General features: G+C 37.3%; 1 protein-coding gene across 4 annotated transcripts in view; it reads right to left on the reverse strand.

Moving 5' to 3' along the window:
• Positions 1 to 26,936, reverse strand: part of grid2 (glutamate receptor, ionotropic, delta 2) — a 539,244-nt gene that overhangs the window by 426,329 nt on the left and 85,979 nt on the right. The gene's annotated exons all lie outside the window — the stretch shown is intronic.

Below are 26,936 nucleotides of genomic sequence, written 5' to 3' on the forward strand. Positions count from 1 at the left end.
ACACCGAACCCCTAATTGCTCCTGATGGGTCGTGGTTAATGCATGGCAGCTTCTGCCATCAGTGTGTGAATGTGTGTGTGAATGTGATGTATGATGTAAAGCGCTTTGGGTATCATCCCAGGTACAGTAAAGCGCTATATACAGTAAATACAGACCATTTACCATTTTACCATTTTAATGAATTAAACATTCCTTATTTTGATAGAGAATATATTTTGTCAGTGACTGAACTTTGGCCACGCACACTAATCAGTTAATCAGTGAGTCCAGATTGTTTGTGACAAATCTGAAAAAAAGCCATTCTAGCCATATTGAGTATCTTTTTGTACTCTTTTGTACATTTTTCCAGGTTTCTATTTTTCTATTTTTTTTGTTCAGTTAGTTTTTTTGTTTTTATTAATAATAATAATAATAATAATAATAATAATAATAATGGTTATTTTAATACAGTGTTACTATCTGTAAATGAGAAACAGTTTAATCTTTAAAATAAATGTCATTTTCTCAGTTTTTTGTTTGTTTGTTTGTTTGTTTTTTTTTTATCAAAATCTTTTAATGAAAATTACCAATATTCCATTGTTGATAATTCAAGAATGAATGAAGAAAGAAAAATAGTTTTTTTTTTTTTTTTTCTTTATCTATTTTTCTAAATGAAAGTTTCCGGTTTGTTTTTTCATTTGATATTTCCAGAGTTTTCAAAATCCTATCAACATTTTTAGTGGCTCTTCAAAGATTAGTAGATATGATCAAAAAGGCTGGCACTGGCAGGGAAAGAGCTGATTTAGGTATCAGCTCTTTCCCTGCCAGTGTTTTGAGCATATTGCACATCTTTTTTTTTATCGTTTACTCTTTTCTCCTGACCTGTTAAGATCCTTTATTTCCCTCTTTTCCCACTGTGGTGATTAGGATTAGATGCCGTCACCCCATTATTTGTAACGTTTCACTCAGGAATTCACATTTTTAAACTAACTGGCAGTACATATAAAGTTTAGCGTCCCTGTCCTCCCTCCCCATGTAGTGTATCTCTTTTCTGAAGCTTTGTCGAGTTTTTACCATCCTGCTCCCAGCTTTGTCTCTTCATCCAGCAATCCTAGTCTCCTGTCTCAGCCATTTCATTTTCTCTTCATCTATTCCATCCAACTACTCTTCTTTCGCTTTGTCTCCTCTTTTTTCGTCTCCAGAGTGTAACACCTCCCTCCATCATCATCCTGCAACTTACCTTTTACAACTTCTCTAACCCTGTTATTCTCCTATTTTCTTTTCTTTCACTTGTTCTCCTTGTCTCTCTTACTCTCTTTAAAACTCTCAGAAGACCTCATGGCTGAAAGGTGTGAAGGAGGAACTAAGTGCTTTCTCCTGTCTATAAACACTGTCCTTTCTGCCTATGTGGCTCTGGGCCTTTCTGGTTGTGGGAGGGAAAGGAGGTAGCCGTCCACAGAGATTTATTCACTGCTCAATCTCTTTTGGCTGAAATCTTCTCACACATTTTTTTTTCCCCCCCAAACTTTGTCACTTTAAAAAGAAGAAATGGCAAACAGTAACAATAGAGAGTGTGCAACGATACAAGAAACTCAATGGTCCATGTGGATGAAAGCATTAAACACTAAAGCACATATTTTAATTACAGAAATATTTTAATAGCCGGGCCCTGAAGTAAAGACAGTAGATAAAATCTGTGTCATTTTGATCCTGTAAACAGATACATTCTAAACTTGAGACATTAATGATATAAAATAAATAAGCCTAGTTGTTGAAAACATGCAAATTTTTGTCAAAATCTATATTTAAAGACTTATTATGAAAAGTAAAAAATTAATTAAAAAATAACTGAATCAGAATATCTGGTTTTTGTTCTGTGTTTTTTTTGTTTGTTTGTTTGTTTGTTTTTTCCTCTTCACTCTCATTTTTTCCATTTTATGAAGTGGAAAATTCCAAAATCCTTAAAAATAGTTTTCCAACTTCAGAAAAATGTATTAATTTAATAAATATTTAATATATACCGCGTGCCATTTTGTATTAATCTGTAACTGGGTTCTTTTCATCAAAATTTAGAACTTCTCTGAAAACTGTTTAATGTTAGAAGTCATATTATTGCATAAATAAAGTCACCTTCAAAGACTCCACATACTTTCAAGCATATTTTCAAATTGGACATGTAAGTGATATTTATACTGTATGCACAGTATGTGCATTCCCACTGGATGATGAAATTTCAAACATTATTTGCACACAGGAGGGTATGAAATGCATGAGGAATGGACCATTTAAAAGTCAAACAACGTCTTTCCGGCAGCTACAGTGTGTCTTTAACTTCCCCTCCCCCACTTTTCTTTGCCAAACCACAGAGGGTAAGGCTTATCTTCTTTTCGTTCATTTTGCATCTCACTTTCTCAGATTTCATCACTGCATGTCTATCTCTCCCTGTCCATTTCTTTATCTACTTATTTACAGCTAGTGCAGCCGCATTGGCCCTTTTAATTGAAGTGAATTGCATCCCTCACTCCTTTCTTCATTCACCTGTCTGACCCTGACACTTTGTTGTTTGTGTGCTTCGGTATGTGGATAGTGTGGGCATGTGTGCAATCATCCCATGGGTAAACTGGCAGTAACAGTTCCAATAATTGCCTGGAAAACACTAGAAATACCCTTAATAACCCCTTCTTGCCTTTTCTGTATCCCTCAACCAGTTGCATCCACATGACACATGTTCTATTTCTCAAGAGGTTTGTCCTATCACTGTGGTAACTAAGTTATTTAACTGACAGCCTGTTAACTGCACAGCAATGAAAAATCAGCGGAAAGGCAGTGGTAATCTTCCTAAAACCTTTAGAGGCAAAGACAGCGAAAATCCATGACAGTAACATAAGAGACAAACAAATCCATTATCCATCCATTATCTGGAGCCTAACCCAGCATTTAGCAGGTGAGAGGCAGGGTACAAATAAATATGTTTAATTTTCTTTTCAAATATTAGCTTGATTCATCATGTCAGTTCTGTCAGTGTCGGCAGTCAAAGCAAATATCATAGACTCCCCTGTTGTTCCTCAGTTATACTGTGTATATATATATATATATATATATATATATATATATATATATATATATATCAACTAAGGCCACATCAGCTTACTTCCACTGGTTCTCTTCAGTCTGTCATTTTCTAATAATCCTAGGCCTTTCTTGATCTCTTTGACAATGTGTCCCCCAAAAAGTACCGGGAGACAAATGAAAAAATAAAAAACTCAAAACACTCCTCCCACCTTAGATGTTTACTCCATACCTGCAAACAGAAATTTAGGCAGTACAAGAGAGAGCAGTCAGTACAACTTCAAAGATGATCAATATATTTTCTAATATTCTAAGATCATAAAAGTTGATAACTTTCAAGTTTCTCTCTTAAGTTGTGATGATTCATTAACATGGCAAAGTGCAAAAGATCCAGGAGACATCACTGAAGTTCATCAGTGGTTGCTACACTTTAAGTGAAGATTGAAAGAGCTTGTGTGACTTGTGTGAAAAGATAATGAACTTTTTCCCCATGTAGAAACAATTCTGAACACACATGAAACCCTTAACACATAATAAATGCAGTGTTCAGTTAAATAAACTGAGAAAGAGAGAGAGAGGGAGCGAGAGAGAGAGAAAGAGAGAGAGAAAAAGAGAGAAAGAGTAGCCAAAATGAAAACAATGCCCCCCCCCCCCCCCCACACACACACACTCACACACACTCACTTTCAGTAAGGAAAAGGGAAGCTGGCTGTCATGCAGCCAAACAAAAGGAAGCAGAATGTGCATTGGTCAATGCTCAGTTGGAGCAGGAAGGAGACCTTTCAATGGAGATGTACTTCAGACTTCCATTCAAATGACATTTTCTATCTAGAACCAATCAACAGAACTACCACCAATTGAGCACAAACATGACACACATTCAAAGCTCTGAATGGCTGGTTGGATCTGGTTTGTCCCCAGCTGTCAGCTGCTGGACTCCACACACACATGAATGCCCACCAAATAACATCTTGTATACTCAAGTATAAATGTCATTGTTGCCATGGATACGACCCCTCAATTCCCCCCTGCTCCCCCGTTCTGATTAAGAGGGAGGTTAATTGAATTAACCCTACTCCTCATAAACAAAGACCAAAAGACAAAGAAACTGAGATGGTAAAGAGAGATGAGAAGCATGATTAAATAGACAAAGATAAAAGGAACATATTGTAGTGTTTAATATATTTCAAATGAAATTATGACCACTTCAGAGGTGAGGGTTAGGGGTGGGACAGTTAAACCTTGTGGACAAGGATTAGAAGACCAATGTCAATGCATCAATAAATCTACCATTTTGTTTAGAGTTGTGAGTTTGACTCTGTGTACAGTGGCTTGTTAGGCAATTGGATAGAAATACAAATGAAGAGAGAATGGCAGCAGTAAGAGGGCCTCCGGGCTTAGAGATGGAATGGCCTTAGGAAATGAGATGTCTTTGGTCTCTGTGGCAGCTGACTGCTCTCTGCATTTGCATGAAGGAATGAATGAACAAAGATGAAGAAGATGGCCAGAAACACAGAAGACTGGCAAGAATGCAAATGGAACAAAGGATGAAGCGACATTGGCCTACGTTTCTCTAACAACTAATTTCAGTGTAAGTACAATGTCAGACTTTTAAATTATGATATGTGGTAACAAGGCATGAGGAGGGCAGAATGGCAGAAAGGAGGAAGATAATGATGGAAAAAATGTGTTTATTTTTGGTTACAAGGAAGAAACATGAAACCAATACACAATTACAGTTGAGTGAAGTTGTGCCTATGTCATTTGGCAAATAAGACATGTGAAAAGAAAAAGAAATATGTATTCCTATGACACTGTGTTCTGCTGCAAGTGTATAGATCGAAATCAGCAATGGAGGCAGCTCATTTCTTGGTGTGAGGGGCTCCATGTTGCACACAAGTGGCTCATTAGCCTTTGGTTCCACTCTGATGATATATGGTCGTATAACTCAGATATTCTGTATATATATATTGTCTAGTTTATGTCCAAAGTCATATCGTCAAAGAACAGTAGGTTTCACTGTAAATAACAGCAACAGCTCTTTTGCTTTGTATTTAAAATCTCCCAGGAAGCTAAATTATGCACTGATGCATTTTTAAATGCAATTTTTTTTTCTGGTGAAACCAAGACAGGGCCAACAGATTCAGTAGAGATAGTTCATTGACAGTAAAAATACTATATACAAAGATCTGGTTTAAATCAAGTGCAAAAACACTTCGACAGAGTTCAGCATACCAACTATTAATGTTTGTTCTTCTCTCATGGCAGATCAGTTAAACTGTATGGAAAGCAGAAAATACAAATATACACATAATGTCATGTGACATAAAAAGCTATTAATTTCTTCTTCTTTAGACCTGGATCACAGAAACAGTTGATATTAAGAATTTCATTGACCATGTCACATAACTAATCACTTCATTCCAGAGTATTAATAACTCCAGCAGCTCAAATTAAGATAGAGCTCTTGAATGTGACATGGTTAAATAACTATGTTACATTTAAGAGTTGTCTATCTTATCTCATTATATGTGAGAAGGGAAACTGTTACATCAGTTATCAGTCTAATGTGAATATTATTTACTACATGTGTAGAAATAAATAAAGATAAAGATAATACATGCATTAGTTACTTGCATCAATTACTCTTTTATTGTTCCTTATACTTAGTTTTTAAGGCAAAAAGTTAGAATGAGAGGTGCTGCAGCAACATGTGTGCCCAGTAGAGTTTTCATAGTTTTTATTGCATATGCATGCAGACGTGTCTGTTCGAAAGTCCCACCACATCACTTACGCTATTTGAAATATCTGCTACTGATGGCTTGGTGCCAGATACCACAGCATGCCTTCAGAGGGCCAGTGTGTCCATGTCTTAATGAATCAAGGCTGTTTTTGGCAGCAAAACCAAGATTTACTTAATATTAGCCGGGTGGTCATAATGTTAGAGCTCATCGGTGTATGTCTTGAGTCTAGTGTTTTGAATTCTGATGATACTTTTTCTCTCGATTGCGTTTGGGTTTCAGACAGACTCCAACGCAGGAGGGAGCCTTCTAAATTTTTTAAATGCCATATGAATATTTTACAAATAGAGAATATTGCAATATTCAGAGGAAAAAAAATTAAATGCCCTGATTCTGAAACTTTTTTCTTTTTTTTTATACTGCATTTTAAATGAAAAATCCTTTGTAAAAATAGATTTATGTTCAAATTGAAAAAAAGGTCCCCTCTCTTTATGAATTAATGTTTTTATCGTAACATGTTTAACCTATCATAATCAACACAATCTGTGTTATTTTCATCACATCCATATAGTCAAAGAATTCCCAAACCTTCAAGGCATGCTTCATGCTGATGTTAGCACTACACCACATCAGTCCTGTAAATCCCAAGTTCCTATAAGTCAGAACAGATCGATTCAAAGGATTATAAAACTATTAAATATATACGCCTCAGTCCCTCTAATCCAATAAAACTTTGATTAAAAACTTAAGAAGATGGAGCATTTTAGTATTACTATTTATACAAATTAAATTTTTCATTAGCAGCTCGGGTAATTAATCCACATTGTTGCTGAAACTTTTTCATAATTTTATTTTCTATCATAAGAACATTTTATTTGGAAGAAATGAGGAATCTGGGACTGCAAATTATGGGGTTGTGGTCTGGAGGTAGGGAGGATTGCCTGCTACTCCACCTGTTGAAGGCTCCTAGGGAAAGTCACTAAATTCTCAGTAGTTGTCAAGCAAAAGTGAGCAACTGTGCAGAATATGAACTGGAGACCTCTAGGTCAAAATGAGAAACACCACCCAAGGTGGTGTAGTGAGCGGGCTAAGATCCTATGGGACTTCCAGACACAGACTGATAAAATGGTAATAGCCAACCAACCAGAAATTGTGATCATGGATACACAGCAGAGGAAAGCCATTGTAATCAATAAAGCCATCTCCAACTATGACAATATCAGGGGAAAAAAGAACACAATAAACTGGAGAAATACCATGGGCTCAAGGAAAAACTAGAAAGCTTGTAAGATGGAGGTAACAGCAGGTCATTGGACCACTGGGGGCAGTGTCCATCATACTAAGTAGTCCACAGATACCTGTTTCTCTTCACTCATAGTGCAGTCCTATCCACATCTTTCTTTATTCTTTTTTTTTTTTTTTAAACTATACCTTTTATTATACTATATTAATCCCAAGCCATCCTAGGAGCAGTGGGCTGCCAGATTCCAGCTCCCAGGGAGCAGTTGGGGGTTGAGGGCCTTGCTCAGGGGTCCACAGTGATTTACCTTAGTTGCTGGCCCAGGAACTTGAACCCAGTTTCTCCAGACCCAAGCCCACTTCTGTAACCACCAGGCTACCACTCCGCCTTTATTCTATTCTATTCTATTCTATTCTATTCTATTCTATTCTACAGTCATTTAGCAGACGCTTTTATCCAAAGCGACTTACATTTACACCCCCCTTTCCCTCTATTTTTGACAGCAAAGTGCGTTCCAGACCACCTTACAACTTCTATTTACTATTGTAAGCCTAGTAACCTTTGTCTGCCACTTTTTATTTAGATTTTATTTGAAAAACTATTATTGTTAAATGCCTCAACAAGTTGGACAAACCCTGGCTAAATTCTGTTCAAGTGTAATTTTTGCCCTGTTTGATAACAGCATCATTAATAAGAGTTCAATTCAATTAAAATACAATACATTACAGTAGAAATAATGATAAAGAAGCAAACAGATGTGAATTACTGACACTGGTTGACAGGCAGCAGAATGCAGATAATTCAATTGAGCTTGATATATAGTGCCAATTAACAACAAAGTTATCTAAAGGCACTTTACACACTGACAATACTAGTTACTTGTGCTCTTTTGTTCTGATATCAATATCATAGTTGTAAATATTAAAATAAAATTCTAATATATGTGCTGTGCATTGTCATACTATCTAAATATGCTGAGGTATAATTTTTTAGGCCATATTGCTAGTTGTAATTTATTCTGCCTTCAGTTTTTATCAGTTCCTATGCCTGGTGATTAGAAATAACTGTACTATTGCTGTCATTAACTGTGTGGACTGTGGCCAGATAATTAGAGGTGTTTTTGTTTACCAGACAGTGTTTGTAGTTTTGTGCTAACAGATCAATTTGTGTCTTATCAGATCAGAGAATTGTTTCCCTCATACTCCCAGAGCCCACTCAATAGTCTCTGAAAACCTCGGTCGTACTTTTCAGTTTTACTCCATAAATGCCTGGCTGATAAAAAGATGGTTAACCCTTTAGCAGTTTCTACCATCTCTAAGACACATTGGAGCCTATTTTAAAAATGATTGCAGTGATAAGATTGCATTAGATGAAGTATGTAAAGCACTTTCTGTATACCCCTATCACAGCTTAGTATAGGTGTGGTTTTTTATTGAATAACAGTCATCTTTTCCTACATCCATCTGAATTATTTCTACCACCTTTCCTTGACCCCATGAAGGCTTCTAACAAAGTCAATAAAATGAGCTTGACTATATATTTGACCAGACAGTTGGACTCACAAGATGTTACAATATGCTATGTGGGTTGGAGGACCTTTTAAATAAACAGACTTTTCTATACTTTGTCAAACTGATTCAATTACCCCTGGCTAGATTTCAAATAAAAGCAACTAACAGTAATCACAGTGTTTAGACATGGTAAGGGGGTATGAGCACTTTATTGTATATAAGAGGATTTTATGTGGAGGAGAAAAAATGACTTTATTTAGTCATGTTGTTAGGATTAATTAAGACAATTGAGAACCCAATTTTAATAATGTATTTACACCTGGACACAAAGCACTAGATTAATATATGTCAAAACCCTGCCAATGGTATGGTTCTACCATTAAAATCTGTCTGAATAAGGTTTTGTTCTGCAGATTTTATAGAAAAAAAAAACTATTGTGCTGTGGGTGTGCACCATTACTACATATGTACACTACATTTAAGTGTGGGACCACCTATTAAATCCAACATGAAAGGAATCTTAAACTTTTGAGCAGTATTGTACATGTAAAGTAATTAGAGTTTGCCACCTGTTAAAAGAGCTGAATTGTTTGCTAGGTGTTCAGATCCAGAGGTAAAAGCAGAAAATATGTACAGATTGTTGCTTGCAATGGAAACACAGAACATATCTGACAACTAACAAATATCTGAAAACCTTTTGAATTTTACAAGAAAAACAAAATGGAAAACTGTTTGTGGAACACTTATTAAATACAGCTATATCCACTGTATCTGAACCCTTAAATGTTGAGATTGTATTAATTTTGTAATCATTTTAATCATTTTTCTTTCCCATGTTTCAAATAATTTTGCAAGTGTCAATATTGCACCTATGTAAATTGTAATGCAAGTGAATATAAATAAAGGAATTATATTATTTTATTTGGTGATATTGCCATTTTGAGCTGTTATACTTTGTGTTTCCTATGGGATGAGCTTTGTGCCACTGGGGAGCGAATCTGAATTCTTTATATTTGAATTTGAATCATTCAATTTGAATCTGAATATGCCTGTTTGAATAATTGCTTAAAAAACTGAATCCAAATTACCATATTTGATATTGAATCTTTGTTTTTTGAATGTGTATATTGGTAAAGTTGAAACTTTTGTATTTGAAAAAAAATCATTCCCTAATTCATTTTCATAGTTCAGTTTCAGTTCTCTCCATTCAAATTCAGATCTGAAATTCAAATTCAGATCTGAAATTCAAACTTTTGTGCCACACATCCGGGACCTGACGTGAGGCAAAACTAGTCAATCGCAGATGGAGTAAGGTCAGTTTTGTGCAGTTGTTCTCAACAGCTACAAGCAGAGGGAGGGCGAGGGAAGGAAGGTGGCGGGGAGAGAGAGAAAGAGAGGGAGATGCTAAGATCCCGGCCAGCCACTCTCGCTACAACGGCAGTTACCGTTTCTGCAATGGCACTTGCCGTTTCTGTAGCGGTAGTTACCGTTTCCTCAACGGTCTTAGCGGTTTGGCACTGTGGGCTGGTTGCAGACTTTTCACATTAGTGGTAACTCCTAATACAAGAAAAATATGTGTAAGTTTGCACAGAATAATGTGCACTTGTGCAGCTTGCAGGCTTGCTGTCTTTCTGTCTCAGCAAGCAAGGTCATTAAGACAGAAAGACAGAAAGACAGGCAACGACCTATTTAAAATTAAATGCAACGTTGCTGTTGATCGTGACATTTCATAAAGATACTGGCATGTCCATAGTGGTGTTTGAAGGACGGAGATTTAACGTTTGTGGACCCTGACCACTGCTGGTTGGGACGTTGCAGGACGACAGAATGTTGCTCCATTCTCGTCTCTCCTGGACTGACGGAGCCCAATAAGCCTGCAAGCTGCTTTCACAGCGATGCGTCGTCACAGACATGATCTGGCGTGTCTGCAGCCCGGCGAGTTACTTACTAAAATGTTTCCAAACCAGCTGGTCCGTTACAGCCTACATGGTGTATGTACGTCACTTGAGGTGCATATTAATCTGTGCAAACTTACACATATTTTTCTTGTATTAGGAGTTACCACTAATGTGAAAGGTTTGCTACCAGCTCACAGTGGCAAACCGCTAAGACCGTTGAGGAAACGGTAACTACCGCTACAGTAACGGCAAGTGCCATTGCAGAAACGGTAACTGCCGTTGTAGCGAGAGTGGCTGGCCTGGATCTTAGCATCTCTCTCTCTCCCCTCCGCCGCCACCCTCCCCTCACCCTCCCTCTGCTTGTAGCTGTTGAGAACAACTGCACAAAACTGATGTTACTCCATCTGCGATCGACTTGTTTTGCCTCACGTCAGGTCCCAGATGTGTGGCACAAAAGTTTGAATTTCAGATCTGAATTTGTATTTCAGATCTGAATTTGAATGGAGAGAACTGAAACTGACCCATGAAAATGAATTAGGGAATGAATTTTTTCAAATTCAAAAGTTTCAACTTTACCAATATACACATTCAAAAAACAAAGATTCAATATCAAATATGGTAATTTGGATTCAGTTTTTTTTAAGCAATTATTCAAACAGGCATATTCAGATTCAAATTGAATGATTCAAATTCAAATATAAAGAATTCAGATTCGCTCCCCAGTGGCACAAAGCTTATCCCATAGTTTCCTTTCTGTTATCGTCATTTACGTACTTAATTCTAATTTGTTCTTTTTTTATTTGATGTTTCTAAACCTGTGTGGAAAAATGCATATAAATACGGCTGTGTGCCTTGTGTGTCAAGACTAAGCTGAGTTAAAAAAAAAAGAAAAAAGGTGAGGCAATTCTCATTCAGGTGATTCTTTTCTTCACCCCCACCTTTCCATAGACTGTTATCCAATTTAGTCATAGTTATTGCTTTAATCGATGGAGACATGAGCAGGCACACACTGACATGGATAGAGACACACATACACATGCAGCACCACCTGCTCCATAAGTACTGTCTACTCTGGTTGGACTGTGGAAATGGGGGATATAATGTAGTGAATGAAATGTGAATATAAGTGACAGGAGCAGACCTAGAATTAAGTGCCATACAACAGTAATGAAGGTGGGAGGGGGATTAGGAGATGAGAAATGTACTGGTTGGGATTTAATCCAAGCTCCATTACACAGTTCTGAGACAAATCTGTACATAGACACACACACAAAATCCTTAGGGTAGCAAATGCAATAAATTATTGTGGCAAATGAAAAAGATCATTCTCTTGAATAATCTTTGGAATTGAATTGAAATCTTGGTGGACAACTCTAAAGTATTATGGACAGCATGTGGTTATTGTAATGTGTCAGATTTTATTACCCACTTGAGTTTAAAAGCTCACAGAATCAGAATATACTGGCGTTATATATGGCGTTGGCATTAGTTTTTTAGTATAGCATTTACAAAGGAAGAAGAGGGGGTATAATGGATAGATGCTACTGACTGGGCTTTTTAGTAACCACCTATCAAATTGCTTGAGGCAAATATATGTTAATTATAGTCATTACAGGTTAATTAAAGGGTCCTCAAAATAGGACAGTGGTGTAGTGCTACAGAGATGTATGCAAAGCAAAGATAGATGCATCCTTCATAGGTGTACTGTCATTTTACACCAATTACTGTGCTATGATGATTTGCATATCAAAATATGTAACTGTGTTGTTCGAATATGCATAATGTCTAGCATGGAGAGACTGTGAACTCTGCTTCAGTCTATCCTAAAGTCACTAAAATAAATGAGCAGAGGTCAAGCATTTACTGAAATTGTAGGCCCTCTTTACTACAACTTTTACACAGTCTTCAGTTTCTGTAAAGGTTATTTTAGTGTCAAACATTGTGCAAATGAATAAGAGATATACAGGAGCCTAGACTGCAGTAAGAAAAGAGCAAGAAAATAGCATCAGTGATCATAAATGAATAAGATACGACTTCTGGACATTTCAAAACAGCAGACACATGAGATAAGCAGCTGCTGCACTGTGAACTTAGTTTTAATGAAACATACAAATCACAATAATCTGACATTTGCACTTTTTCGATCGGATACTTAGCTTCCTCTACCTGATTATTCTGAGACATCAGGCATATCACAGCTAAAACACTTTACCCCGCCCCTATGCTTCTGATGAGCCTACATGTCCCCCTCCCTGCAGTATTATTAAATATTTTTTTAAGCTTAGTCATCTTCAACTAATCCCACTACTGAACTAAACCTCTTGAGCTCATCTTTATACAGATTGTGTCTATGAGAGAGCAATTACACTACACCCTTTCATGTATGGAAACCTACCTTTTTAAGAGTACATATGGTTAATGTGGCTATTTATAACACTACTGATTGCAATAGGTTATATTTACAAACGCTTAGGAATAGCAATCCAGCTAAATGCCACAAAAATTGATTTGCAATATCTTGAATGTCTGTTAAGTGGAATATACACCATATGTTTTAATATATTTTATCTCATTATTGATTCTATAATGTCATAAGGTTAATAAATTGAATAACTGGAATTTTGCACACTTACAATAGACACAAATGTCAGAGCAAAAGTGAAGATTTAAAAAGTCTTTAAAGAATTATTGAAATATCTATGAACTACTCTGTCTTGGGGCAGCAAGATGCTGTAATGCTCAATAACAAACATACATGCAACTGTTTAAACTAACAGATTCTGCAAATGTAAAGAAATGGCTTGTATAATTGTGTGGGATCCTCTTTTTAGATCTGCACTGAGCTCTTTACACTTATTGTTCTGGGTTCATTAAGACAAAAAGTTCTGTCAAACTAAATTTTGTGAAGCTGTTAGGCAGAGGAAGCTGTAACTGCAGTTTATTGTGATCACTAGCAGCAAAGAAGTCATGGCCATGGTAAGTTATTAAATTCTAAAACATTTTGCACCATTGTAGCAACCTATAATGTAATAACCTATAATGTAATAACCTATAATGTTGTAACGGCTAATAACAAAATACCTACTAAAAACATAATCAACTTTGCAGCTTATAAATGTAATTAAGCCAGTAAGGTAAAAAAAAAAAATATGAAAAGATTTATATGAAAATATGTAATAGTTATTACACTACTGAAAAAATATTACTTCTTTATTGGCTCAAAAACCTTATTATGTAATTGGAAAGTTATTACACTAATGGCTTTATCACATTTAAAACCTGTCAAAATTATGTTATTCACAGGTATTACGTTATTGGCTAGATTGTAGAAAGTGTTATTACATTATTGGTTGCTACATACCATTTATTAGCCAATGTGTATAGTAAAATTTTTAAACTGGTGTACTGTATATATTATATACCCTATTTTATTTCATAAAACTCAAAATAAATATAAAATGTGCTCCAACAGTCTCTTCTTTTTTGTTAAATAATAAATAAATAAATAAAAATAAATAAATAAATGAAAGCACAATTTTAATACTATTGTCTGTGTTTGAACGTTAGACCAAAAGTAAATGAATAACAGAAAAGTGAAAACTTTCTAAAACTAATTCTTTTAAATTTCAGAAACAATTTTTTTCTAGTTTTTCTTTAAAGGTCCCATATTATGCAACATTCACTTTTTAATGGTTTTGGAACAGTCATACTGGTCCCCCCGCATGTGTAGGAGACCCGTAAGTGTGAAACTCTTTCAGGCGCTCTCTCTCCCCCCTGCTCCACCTCTAGGGAAGTAAGCGCTGAAATGAGCTTGTTTGAAAGCGTGTACGTTATGACGTCATAAGGGACAATAACCACTCCCCACAGAGCGATGGACCCGTCTACCGGCTCTCAAAGCCCGCCCTCTAAAAATCACCTAGCGCCCAGTGTTTTTTCCTCTTCGGCAACCCTCGTTAGCGGACATGGCTAAGCGACAGAAGCACTGTTCTGTTTGTGGCTGCATAAATGAACACGAAAACGTTTTTTTACTTCCATCCACTGAACCCACGAGGACTGAGTGGATTAATTTTATTTTTGGAGGAAATGTACCCGGAAAACTTCCAAAGGTTTTGCATGTCTGTGGCCAGCATTTCAAAGAGGACTGTTTCCACAACATGGGTGCATGGAAAGCAGGCTTCGCCAACCGTTTGAAGCTGAAGCCAGGTTCAATACCAACTGTCCGTGACACAGCTGGAGAGGTAAGAGCAGTACTGTTAGTCTTCTTGCTCGAACTTCTTCAGGAATGGGTTCCGGTGTTCCGGCGTTTGTTTATCCTTCACTACGCTGTAATCAGCGTCTAGTAACCGCTAAGGCCTAACCTGTCAATCACCTCATGACGGGCGATGCGATGGGCGGAGCCAACAGCTGAGCTGCTCCACCAGGGTTCCGCCCACCATAAACGGCACATTTCTGAAGCTGCTAAAAAGAGGGAGGTGAAGAGAAGCCGCTGCACTCAAACTGAGGGTCGATTTGTCCATACCATGGCGGAAATATTTCATTTAGATATTAATGAATGGTCTCAGATTGGGAATAAAGTGTATAATATGGGACCTTTAAGATCACCAAGTTGCTGAAGCTATGTTACAAAAGAGACAAAGGTAATTGATTTGCCCCCCAAGATCACTGGTTAGGCAGACAGATGCACTTATAGGTAGGAACATGGGGAGCCAAGAAATCAATTCTGAAGACAGTTAACTACAGAGGCACACAAACAAACTGGCAGGGAAATTCGTTATTCAGTGTGTTCAGTACTAGACAGATACAACTGGAAGTATTCATTGTACCCTGAAAAAAATTTCTAAAAAAATATGAATTATGTATGTGTGATGTTTTTTGTGAATGTGAAAAAAATGTGCACAATCAGTGAAAACGATGAGAAAAACAGAAGAAAATGGGCTTAGTCAAACAGCTAACACTGAAAAGCTGCTTTCTTCTGTCCTGTCATGTCTACTGTATTCACCTTCTTGATTTCACTCCATGCTAATATTAAAAATAAGACACTTGAGATGGAAGCAGCTCAGTTTCGCTAAACAGAAATCCATGTAAGAATAAAACAGACCAACTTAGTCGACATTCACACAGAACACAGTGTCATGGAACAACTCAGATTGGGACTTCAAAGAACAACAGCCACAAACATTACTGTAAAACATTCAAAGGAAGATCCTTTGTTAGGCTCTTAGATACACAACACAACACGTTTAAAACTCACTTGTACAAAGATGCCACACAATGTCCCCTTTGAGGACACAGATGAGAATGAATTATGGCCTATATGGCCCCTCAAAAAACAGAGACACATTTTGACTGAAATGCAAACAAGTTCATAGATTTATTCTCCAAGATTTCCTTTGTTCGTTTAGTCCAAGCCATTGTAGAGTGTACTCAGTTGGTTTGTTTTTTTGTTGTTGTTGTTGTTGTTGTTGTTTGTTAGTTTGTTTGTTTAGTGGTGCATGTGCTAATAATGAGACCTTTGTAATATATTAAAGGGATTCTGAGACCATATTGTCATTTTAAGTCCACTGCTTTTCATTTATCTCAAAAATAACAAATCATTTATCAATATGAACTTTCTACCAGATATAAAATAGCTTTAAACACACACCATTAAACCAAGATTTTACTTACTCTTCACCCATTTTCTTTCATTCATTCTGCCAGATATTCAAGAAACAGAAATACTGGAATTATAATTGCTCATCCCATTAAGATTAAAATCTACATTGACAACTTTGTATTGTTTGAGACTGCATTTAAACAATAAAAAACATTTAAACCTAGACATACTAGGTTTTAAATTAGTCAAAATTAATCTATGACTAATACTTTGAATGTAGTGTTACATAAAACAGGAACATTCTTATACTTTGATACTAGCGGTTTCTCAAAATCAGAAATAAAACAGACCTCTAGAGTGGGGGAATGTGCAGCTGTATCATAACAAGTAAATATTGCTTTTGTCTCTTCTTCTGCCTGCTCATTCCTGCTTGGGTAATCCCCTGTTTATTAATACACATAGTGCCAGTGTCTTCATGGGAAAAGAGAAAAGAAAAAAAAATGTGCTCAGTGCAATATGTCAGTGGTCCATATGGGTAGCAGTTGTATTTATCTGAAATAGCCTAATTGTCAAACTTAGTGAGCTAATCCCTACTTGCAGTGCTGTTTCTTCCAATAAAGAAATGAAATTAAAATGACTTTATTTATCCCAGAGGGAAATTTCAATGTTGTAGTATTTTTTTAAATAAATAAAGAAAAACAATAATATTTAATAAGCAGATGAAGAAGAAAGTGACTTTCTGGAGGGTGATGACTGCTGGCTCTGGTGCCTTCCTGTCATGCATTGGCATTGATGAAGCCTTACACTGAACACACTGTTGTATCTCCCTGTGTTGTGTAGAGGATATGAAGAATTGTTTTCAGGTGCCTGTGCACCATTCTTTTCTGGACAATAAGCTCCAGCAGCTCCAGAGTTACCCCCAGCACAGAACCAGGATTACTGATCAGTGTGTTTAGTCTCTTTGAGTCTCTGGCTCTGATGCTGCTGCCCCAACAGGCGGCTGCAAAGATGGTGGGACTTTCCACAACAAACCTCTAGAAGATATGTAACATCTTGGTGCAGACATAGAATGATCTTAGCTTCCTTAATAAGAAGAGTCTACTTTGTCCTTTCTTGTAGATGTCTCTGTGTGGCACTTTTAGTCTAGTTTGTTGTCTAACGAAAATCCTAGGTATTCCTCCACCATCTCCACCTCTTCTTCAAGGATGTAGACAGTGTGTATTTTTTTACGCATGTACCTTCTGAAGTCAACAATCTTCTTTTTTATTTTGTTTGTGTTTAAGATGAGGTGATTGTTACAGCACCATCTCACAAACTGACTGACCAGATCTCCGTACTCAGCTTCTTGTTCATCATACAAACTGCAGAGTCATCAGAGTATCTCTGCAGATGACAGGACTCAGAGTTGTATTGGAAGTCTGTGATGTACAGTGTCAAAAGAAAGGGTGAGAGAACAGTCTCTTGTGGTGCTCCTGTGCTGCTAACTATCTCAGACACAACACCTTTCAGTCTTTTAAACTGGTCTGTTTGTTAGGTAGTCATAAATCCAGGTGGTGGTGGAGGCATCGCACACAACATAGCAGGCTGAATTGTAATAAAAGCAACTCAGAAATAATAATAATAAAAAAAAATAAAACAAAATATTTGTCCAGATGAGAGTGGGCTTTCTGAAGCATCCCCGAGCCCTTTAACATATGCAAACTGTAAGGGTCCTGAAAGGTGTTTACTTGCTTGAGGTGAGTCAATAACAGTCTCCCAAGGACTTTCATGATGTGAGATTCAATTCAATTCAATTCAAACCCTTTGTTGTCCCCAGAGGGAAATTGATTTTGCAGCCAGAGCACACACATAGGACAGACATCACATCAAAACATCAAAAAACAAAATCAGAACCAATGGCATATGTCAAAAAAGAGACTCCCACAATTCAAAACAATGAATGAGCTTAAAATAAGTTAAATAAAATTACAACTAGAAACAAATAGAACAACTCTGCTACTTTAGGCCATTACTGTTGAGTCGGTGAACAGCAGTAGGGACAAACAACACTTTAGGTCTCTTTGTCCTCCCAAAAGAGGCCTTGAAGCGACGGCCTGAAGGTAATAAGATAAACTCATTCTGGAGAGGGTGGTTCGGGCAGTTTAATATAGAGTGAGCTTTCCTCACCACATTTTTGTTAAAAATGGCCAAAAGGCCCTCCTGCTGGGATCCAGAAACTTTGCCAGCAGCTTTCACTAAACGACCCAAGCGGTTTTTATTTGCCAAACGAACCAAACAATGATACAAAAAGATAAAACCGATTCAATTACACTTTTATAAAGAGACAACATTTTAGTGCAAACATTAAAAGACCTAATTTTTCTTAAAAAGAAAAACCTCTTATGAACCTTTTTTGAGGTTAAGTCAGTGTGAGACTCAAAACATACTTTATTCTCAAGAACCACACCCAAATATTTATAACTATCTATTTCCTCAATGGCAGCTGCTTTAATAAAAATGTAGACGGGGGGTTGACGGAGACTTTGTAAAATCAATAACCATATCTTTGATTTTGGACACATTTATATGGACGAAGGAGTTGTCACACCAACTCACAAAATCATCCACAACCTGCCCGTGTGCTATCTCACCATCCTCAAGAAGGCTAACGATGGCCGTGTCGTCAGCAAATTTTAGAATATATCTATTATTAACATTACTGCGACACTCGTCAGTGTACAGAATGTATAAGAGTGAGAGACAACAGCCAACATTAGAAAACACCTTCACACACTGGGACCTGGGAAAAAAATCCAGAATCCAGCCAGTCAAATTAGGGTGAATCTTGAAGTCAATAAGCCTTTCAACCTATAAATAGGGTTGCATAGTGTTAAGTGCAGATGAAAAATCCACAAACAAAACTTTGGCATGAGTTTTAATGCCTTCCAAGTGTTTTAACAACAAATGTAAAAGAGCATCCTCCACGCCTCTACCCACCCTATATGCAAACTGGAATGGATCAAGGTACTTTTCAACCTGGGATGAAACTTGTTTCTTAATGACCTTTTCAAAAGATTTCATAACAAGGGAGGTCAACGCTACAGGTCTAAAATCATTTAAAACAACAGGGGAGCTGCTCTTAGGCACAGGAACAATTACAGAATGTTTCCAAATCTTGGGAACCTTTTGCAACTTTAAAGACTGCAGGAAGACATAATGAAAAATGACACTAAGCTGGTCTGCACATCATTTTAATACCTTCCCACAGATATTGTCTGGTCCAGGGCTCTTGGCCCTGGTATGCCTCAACTGGTTAGCCACCTCTTTAACATCAAAGGAAAAAGATGGAAGATCAGCAGTCTTGCCCTTTAAAGCATCCAGTTGTTCAGTACAATCAAAATTTTTACAACGAAGAAAGAATTTAAGACCATCTGCTAAGTGTTTATCACAGTTAAAACCATCCAGAGAAATAGCAGTTACTCTTTGTCTGCATTCCCATCATGATTTTCATTCCAGACCAAGCTCTCTTAACATTATTACTGCGGAATTCAGCTTCTATCCTTTCCTTATACCTTAATATAGACACATATATTTTAGTTCTCACAGCCTTTTTCCATTCCCTTTCAGCAATTAAGTTCCAGTCTCTGAAAGCTTTCTTCCTCTTGAGAATCATGTCCTGAAATCTCCTTGGAAAGCCATGGTTTATTGTTCGGGAATATCTTAATAACTCTAGAGGAAATCACAGAGTCTTTACAAAACGAAATATAGCTGCACACCACATCAGTCAGTTCATCCAGATCAGAAGAGCTCTCCTGAAAGACGGACCAATCAGTACAATCAAAGCACCCTTGTAGAGCAAGAGAACTATCCTCTGTCCAAACTTTAACTTGCTTCACACAAGACTTTTCTTTTTTCAGCACAGATCTATAGGCAGGCAAAAGGTGCACAGCATTGTGGTCTGTAGATCCCAACGCAGGACCCGCCACAGATTTATACGCCCCCTTAATAGGACCGTAACATAGATCCAGGGTTCTGTTACGGCGAGTGTGGCAGGTGACATATTGATAAAAGTGATTCAGTGATTTCTTAAGATTGCAGTTATCAAAATCACCCAAAATAAAGTGGGGAGCATCCAGAGAAATGGACTGGAAGTTGTGAGACACTTCAAAGATGATATCCGCGGCAGCTCTGACGTCAGCCTTAGGATGTATGTAAACAACAGTGATAAATATTTGTGGGAATTCTTTGGGGAGGTTGAATGGACTTACAGACACAGACAGGAATTCAAAGTCGGTATGACACAGCCCCTCAAGCACAGTGACATTGCTGCACCAGCTACGATTGACGTATAGACAAACTCCCCCTCCCTGAAATTTGCCTGTCATCTCGCTGTCCTGATCCGAACGAACAGGAGCCCCAAAGCCGGTAATTTGAAAGGAAGCGTCCCTACCCACCTCAGTGAGCCAAGTCTCAGTGAACGCCAAAAGACAGGCGTTTCTGTATTCCCGTAAGTGGAGTACATCCCCTTGCAATTCGTCAGTTTAATTTAATTTGAACATTAGCCAGGATCATGGAAGGCAGAGGAATTCGATTCTTACTTTGAAGCTTTCTGATGTGCACGCCACCTTTCTTCCCCCTTTTCGTCGGGTGACGTGGCATTGCAGACTTCACTTTTGTCCCATCAGATAGTCTCAGCAGGGTTAAAATTTGTGTAGGAATATGTGGCATTGTTCACGGCTAGATAACTTCAGCGCAATCCCAGGAGCGTCTCCCGTGAATATGTAATTGTTCGGAAGAGAAAATGGCTCCAAACAAAGTCTACAACAAACATTAACAATAAAAAATGTAGAATCTCCATTTTGACAGAGCACTTACTAAGGAAGCTAACTTTATTAACTCATAAACTTAAAATACCAAAATGAAACGCTAAAAAGTCACTAAAAACATACAAAAAAAAAATCAAGCAACACACACGGAGCCCAAAACACCAGCTGCTGGTCGCCACAAAAGCAGCACCCTATGGTGAAAAAAATGTTTGGGACAACTGGTCTGTAGTCATTTGACTCAGATGGTTGGGATTTTTTTTGCCACTGGAGCAAGTCAGGGTGTTTTCCACAGCAGAACCAGGTTTTGATAACTTTGGGCTGACACCATCTGGACCTGCAGCCTTGTTCCAGTTCAGTTTCTCCAGTTGCTTCTTCACCTGACTGCAGGAGACAGGCTAGAGGTGAAGACTAAGGAGGTCTCAGTATGTTCTGATGTAGAGGGAGATGAGGCTGTGTTAATGTCTTTGATTGAGCTGCAGAGTGACAGAGTGGAGATGAGAGAGGAAATCTGTAGGCTCATGGAGGGTGTGTGGTCTGTAGAGATGGAGGCAGTGGGGAATGATGCTGAACTTTGTTCTGAACTGAACCTATTGAAAAACTTGTTCAGCTCATTAGCTCTGTCCAGACTTCCGTTAGTTTGATCCCCCTTTAACTTGAAGCCAAGTGATCTTTTTCATTCCTGATCCCACATCCCTTTCGTTGTTCTGCTGAAGCTGACTTTTCCTGTAGACCTCCTCGCACTTCCTAATCATTGTTTTAAGTTTGTGTTGTCTTCAATAACTCCCTGTCTCTATCCCTGAATGCTTTCTTTTTCAAGTATTGCAGTAGCGGTAATCCGGTAGTTCCTGTTGGAACAAAGGTATCCACACAAAAGTTTATATAATCTGTCACACATTCAGTCATGCATTGATGTAATCTCCATGTGGTTCACAGAGGACTTTCAAATCTGTGGCCTCAAAGCATCCTTTCAGAGCATCTTCAGCTTTATTAGACCAGGCTGTGTTAGTCTGTGTGATGACTGGTTGCTGCTGAATGATTGGTTTGTAGGTGGAGGTGAAAAGAACCAGATTATGGTTTGACCTTCCTAAATGAGGCAGGGTAGAGGAGCTGTGTGCAATTTAACATTTGATTAAAAAGAAAAATCAAACTTCTTATTTTCTCTGATGGAGCAGCTGACAAAATGTGTGAATGTTGGTAATGTGGAGAGTGAGATACTGAAGTTGCCAGAGATTGTAATGGATGTGTTAGGATACTGTGTTTATAGTCTAGCAACAACTGAGACGATGATGTTACAGGCGGTTTCAGCAGTGGTACCAGGTTTGATATAAACTGCTACTAGAATGACACAGGTAAACTGGTTCCACCCCAACCGGTCAAGGCAGATGGCCTCCCTCCCTGAGCTGGGCTCTGCTGGAGGTTTTTCCTTCCTGTTCAAAGGGAGCTTTTTCCCTTTCCACTGTTGCCCACCGTCCTGCGCATGCTCAGGATGGGGGACTGAATCAAAGTCAAGATTTGATGCAGTCTGTTTGTATTCTTTGGCTACGCTATAATTTATTGTGAATTGGCTTGTATCAATACTCACTGGATGAAAATGAAGTGTCTCAAATTGATATGTGCCCTGAGATGAAGTAAAGCTGAACTGAATTGAACACACAATCATATACAGAATATTCCATAAACCCACTCACAAAATGTAGATGAGAAGAAAGTGTGTGTCATCATATTCTCAGATGAGTGATTAGCCTTGCAAGCAATGACAATGTTAATGTTGTATTTTCTATTTTGCTGTATGTGCAGAATAAAATGGGTGAAAGTGGCTTGGCTGTCAGATATATTTAAAATGTTTATGTTTGTTTGATGTTTTTGAATAAAGGGTAAAAACTGAGTCATCGGGCTATCAAGCTAATTAAATAACACATAAAACACTTCACTTAGTAGTAAAAAAATAGAAAAAAATCTCTCCCTCACATACGATTCGATACACATCTCGATAGATGGTCCACGAGTTGATACATAATAACGTTCGACTAACTTTGTAACAATACGATTCAGTGGAATTTTGACCTAAATCAATTCAGTTTAGATATTAGAATAAATTTGGTATTTAAATCTATAAATGAAAGTGAATGTGTTTTAACAGCATAAAGTATTGTTCCTCACTTGAGCTTTAAGGTAAACCAAGCAGCTGCTGGTTCTGGTGTAGTATTTCAGTGGCTTTTGGACTGTGATGAAAAAGGTTGGGCCAGAACTCTTGCAGCACCTTTTACTTGAAAAGCTTAATGGTGTGTGTGTGTGTGCTCATATTTTGAGCATTGTCTGTCACAAGTGTTGGATTTCATTTTATTTTATTTTTTTTAGTCTTCCATTCCATGCTGGCATCTCTCAGAAGGGCACCAATATTGTTTCTTGTGTGTGTCTCATTAAACAGACACATTTGTAGGATGTGACTTTTCATTGACCAGTCTTTAAAAATTTAATTCACATTAATTGTGACATAGAAGGCAAAGACAAATTTATTTGTATAGCACATTTCATGTACAAGACAATTCAAAGTGCTTTACATAAATCATTACAGCAGGGTGCAGACAAGTGCATTAAAAAAAATAATAAAAAATAAACAAATGAAGATTAAAAGAAATGCAATTAATGAAATAAAAGCAGAAGGAATGTGCTAAAATAAAATAGATAAAATGCAAGAAATAAAGTTAAAGACAATATTAAAACATGATTGCAGCTTAAAAGAACCAGATGTAGATTTTGACTTCTAAATAAAAACTATTGAAATGCAGCAGAGAACAGGTATGTCTTTAACCTTGATTTAAATAAACTGAGGGTTTCAGCTGATCTGAGGCTTTCTGGGAGTTTGTTTCAGACATGTGGAGCATAGAAGCTGAATGCAGCTGCTCTATGTCTGGTTCTGACTCTGGGAACTGATAAGAAACTGGAACCAGATGACCTGAGGGTTCTAGCAGGTTCATAATGGGTCAAGAGGTCACTGATGTATTTTGGTCCTAAACCATTCAGAGCTTTATAGACCAGCAGCAGAACTTTAAAATCTATTCTCTGACGAACAGGCAGCCAGTGTAAAGACCTCAGAGCTGGACTGATGTGATCCACTTTCTTAGTCTTAGTGAGGACTCGAGCAGCAGAGTTCTGAATCAGCTGCAGGTGTCTAATTGATTTTTTAGGTAGACCTGTAAAAATACTGTTACAATAATCAAGCCGACTAAAGATAAAAGCATGGACTAGTTTTTCCAGGTCCTGCTGAGACATCAGATCTTTTACTCTTGATATATTCTTAAGGTGATTGTAGGCTGATTTTGTAATTCCCTTAATGTGTTTTTCAAAGTTAAGGTCCATCAGTACACCCAGATTTCTGGCCTGGTTGGTGGTTTTTAGGTGTATAGACTGAAGCTCTGTGGTGACCTTTAATCGTTTCTCTTTCGCGCCAAAGACAATCAACTCAGTTTTGTTTTACGTTTGACATAGAAGTCAGTTGCATGTGGGGTTCAAGTGTCTGTTATTAAAGCTACTCGTTCCGCAGTGGACAGAGATTCAGACACCTCGTGCTTGGCCTTCTTATAAAGTTCAGGGAAGCATTTTTCACTGAGATGCCGCCAACTTCGTAGTTTGTACTTCAGTTCCAAAATCCGTATCATTTCTCTAAATTCAGCATTTTCAATAATGCTATTGGGGTACATGTCTTTCCAGATTAAATAAGTTATAGCTTCTGTTATTGCTTTTGAACGGGTGGAGTTATCTGCTAGCACACTCTGAAAGTAGCTGCTAGCACTAGTAGCACTTTTAGTTGCCTCTTGCTTCATAGATGGAGAGCGAGGTTTGTTGAATGTCCAGTATACTTGATGCTAGTTTTGCATGTTTTGCGCACTACAGCTGATTTGTCAACAGTGCCCTGATTGTTTTTACTGAACCCGAAGTATTTCCAAACTTTTGACTTTAGGTTAGCTAGTGCACTGTGCATTGTTGTGTCTTCCATTTTTTCTGCTTGCGACAGATTTCCCACCCAGTGATTCACCTACTGGGTTAATAAAGCAAGAATGTGATTGGACGTCTTTCCGGTTGCATCACACACATACACACACAGAGAGAGCACAGACACTACAGACCACCTCAGGAAGAGAAACTAACACAAAACATGCCAGAAATCAGTTGTTCACATCTCGATCAAATCTGTTTAATTAATAAAATCTGTATCGTATCTCTGGTTTTGTGCTGTGAACCTCACTAAAGTACTGATTTTTGTATATGTATGTTAATCTTTACACCCTTAGTACATTCACCGGATTTTGTTCACGTGTACTAGACACGTTTGGGTTTTTTTGGGGTTTTTTTTTTGTTTGTTTGTTTTTTGTTTTGTTTTTTTTGTATAACAGTCCTGAAATGCAAATATTTTATACTGTTTTACTTGTTCTGTCACTGTGTTTAATTACTTTGGTGTGTATTTGTGCCTGCCCTACAGCTCTCACCAGCACAATGTCTCCATGCCACTAAATACAGCCACACATGCATTCTATTTTCAGTGATGTTCTATGTTATGAGCACTTTGGTTTAAATAAAGACTTTAATTCGAAGTTTGCAGAGCTATGTAGACAGCAAATAAATTAATGAAGTTGCTCTAATGACTGAAGAAATGAATAAGAGTTGCTAAAACATGATTTATGGTGTTTATGTATTACAAATCTGGTAAAAACTGATAAATCCATTGTAAATTATGCATGTCTGCTTACCTGCATAAGCAAATACAAAAAGAAAAAAAAATCCATTAAGTAGCACAGTGCACCTTCACAATGCTAACTTAATTTATTGGAAGACAGCAAAACATTTCTCATTGTAATGCTGAGTATCCATACCTAAGGGTATTTTGATGGATTAGTCAAAAACAAGTGCATTACTAGAAGATGATAAATCTCACAAAATTTAAATACACTGGAGTCATTCAAACTGGAAGTTCAGTTCAAAACCAAGCCTGCTGATTCTGGCTATGAATCAAAAGTCGAGTTCAACTCTCTGATAGAGCACGTTGGCTAAATTAAAACTACACTCACTGTTGAAAGAAAAGAAAAAACTTTGTATATGCTTCCATTATTTAGCTAAACATTCCAGAATCAGATTTTTGGTCCAAACTTTTCATTCAATAAACTGCATGCCAACCAGTTTATTGAATGTTATCTTGTGCCAACTTTGGCATTTCTTTTCCCTTCTTTTTTATTCCCCCCACGTTATTTCATCTCCTGCGTGTTGCTGTGCTCACAAAGTTGAACATGTAAACAAAAACAACACATAATTGCGAAAAGACCTCATGCTGATTTGGCTGATTTGTCTCAGGCAAGTACAGAAATACATGGTTGTTTAGATTATTTTAAAAACGGCCATCTTTCCCTTCCTTCAAGAAAACAAACAAACAAACAAACAAAAAAGAATAATATACACAGACACTGTATGCATGCAACTTTTGACAGGACTGGCAGTTTATTCTAGATTTTTCTACTATAATATATTATATATATATATATATATATATATATATATATATATATATATATATATATATATATATATATAAATTAAATAAACATATATAGTCCGAACATCAGCTTTATGTAAAAATGATGGTGGTTTATTACAAAAAGTGACATTGTTAACCGATATGCATCTCTGTGAGGTCTCTGAAGCCAATCGTAGAAAAACTCCCAGACCAGATGTGGGCTGTGGTCTTATATACTTTTTTTTTTAGACAAAGACATTCCTGAGTCATGAATATAGGATGTTCGTGTGTGAGTCCAGTCTCTGGGACAGAGAACCTTATATGGTAAGAACCTGAGTGTGTCTTATGTGCTTCTCCCAATTTCATGTTTACATCCTGTGCAGGAACTTCTCTAAGTTGCAGAGTACAGTCCTTTAAGACAGACCCTTATCAGGAAACAATCTACTGTAAGTGTGTCTTACACTTCAGATACTCCTAGAATCCTATAAGCCTGTCCATCCATGGATTCTAAAGCAAAGAGCAGTCTGCTTGTAGCTGCAATGAAGTATTGTCCTAATCTATGTATTTTTAAGTAATTCTAATTATGAAATT

This window comes from Melanotaenia boesemani, chromosome 11 (assembly GCF_017639745.1).
Source record: "Melanotaenia boesemani isolate fMelBoe1 chromosome 11, fMelBoe1.pri, whole genome shotgun sequence".
Classification (NCBI taxonomy): domain Eukaryota; kingdom Metazoa; phylum Chordata; class Actinopteri; order Atheriniformes; family Melanotaeniidae; genus Melanotaenia; species Melanotaenia boesemani.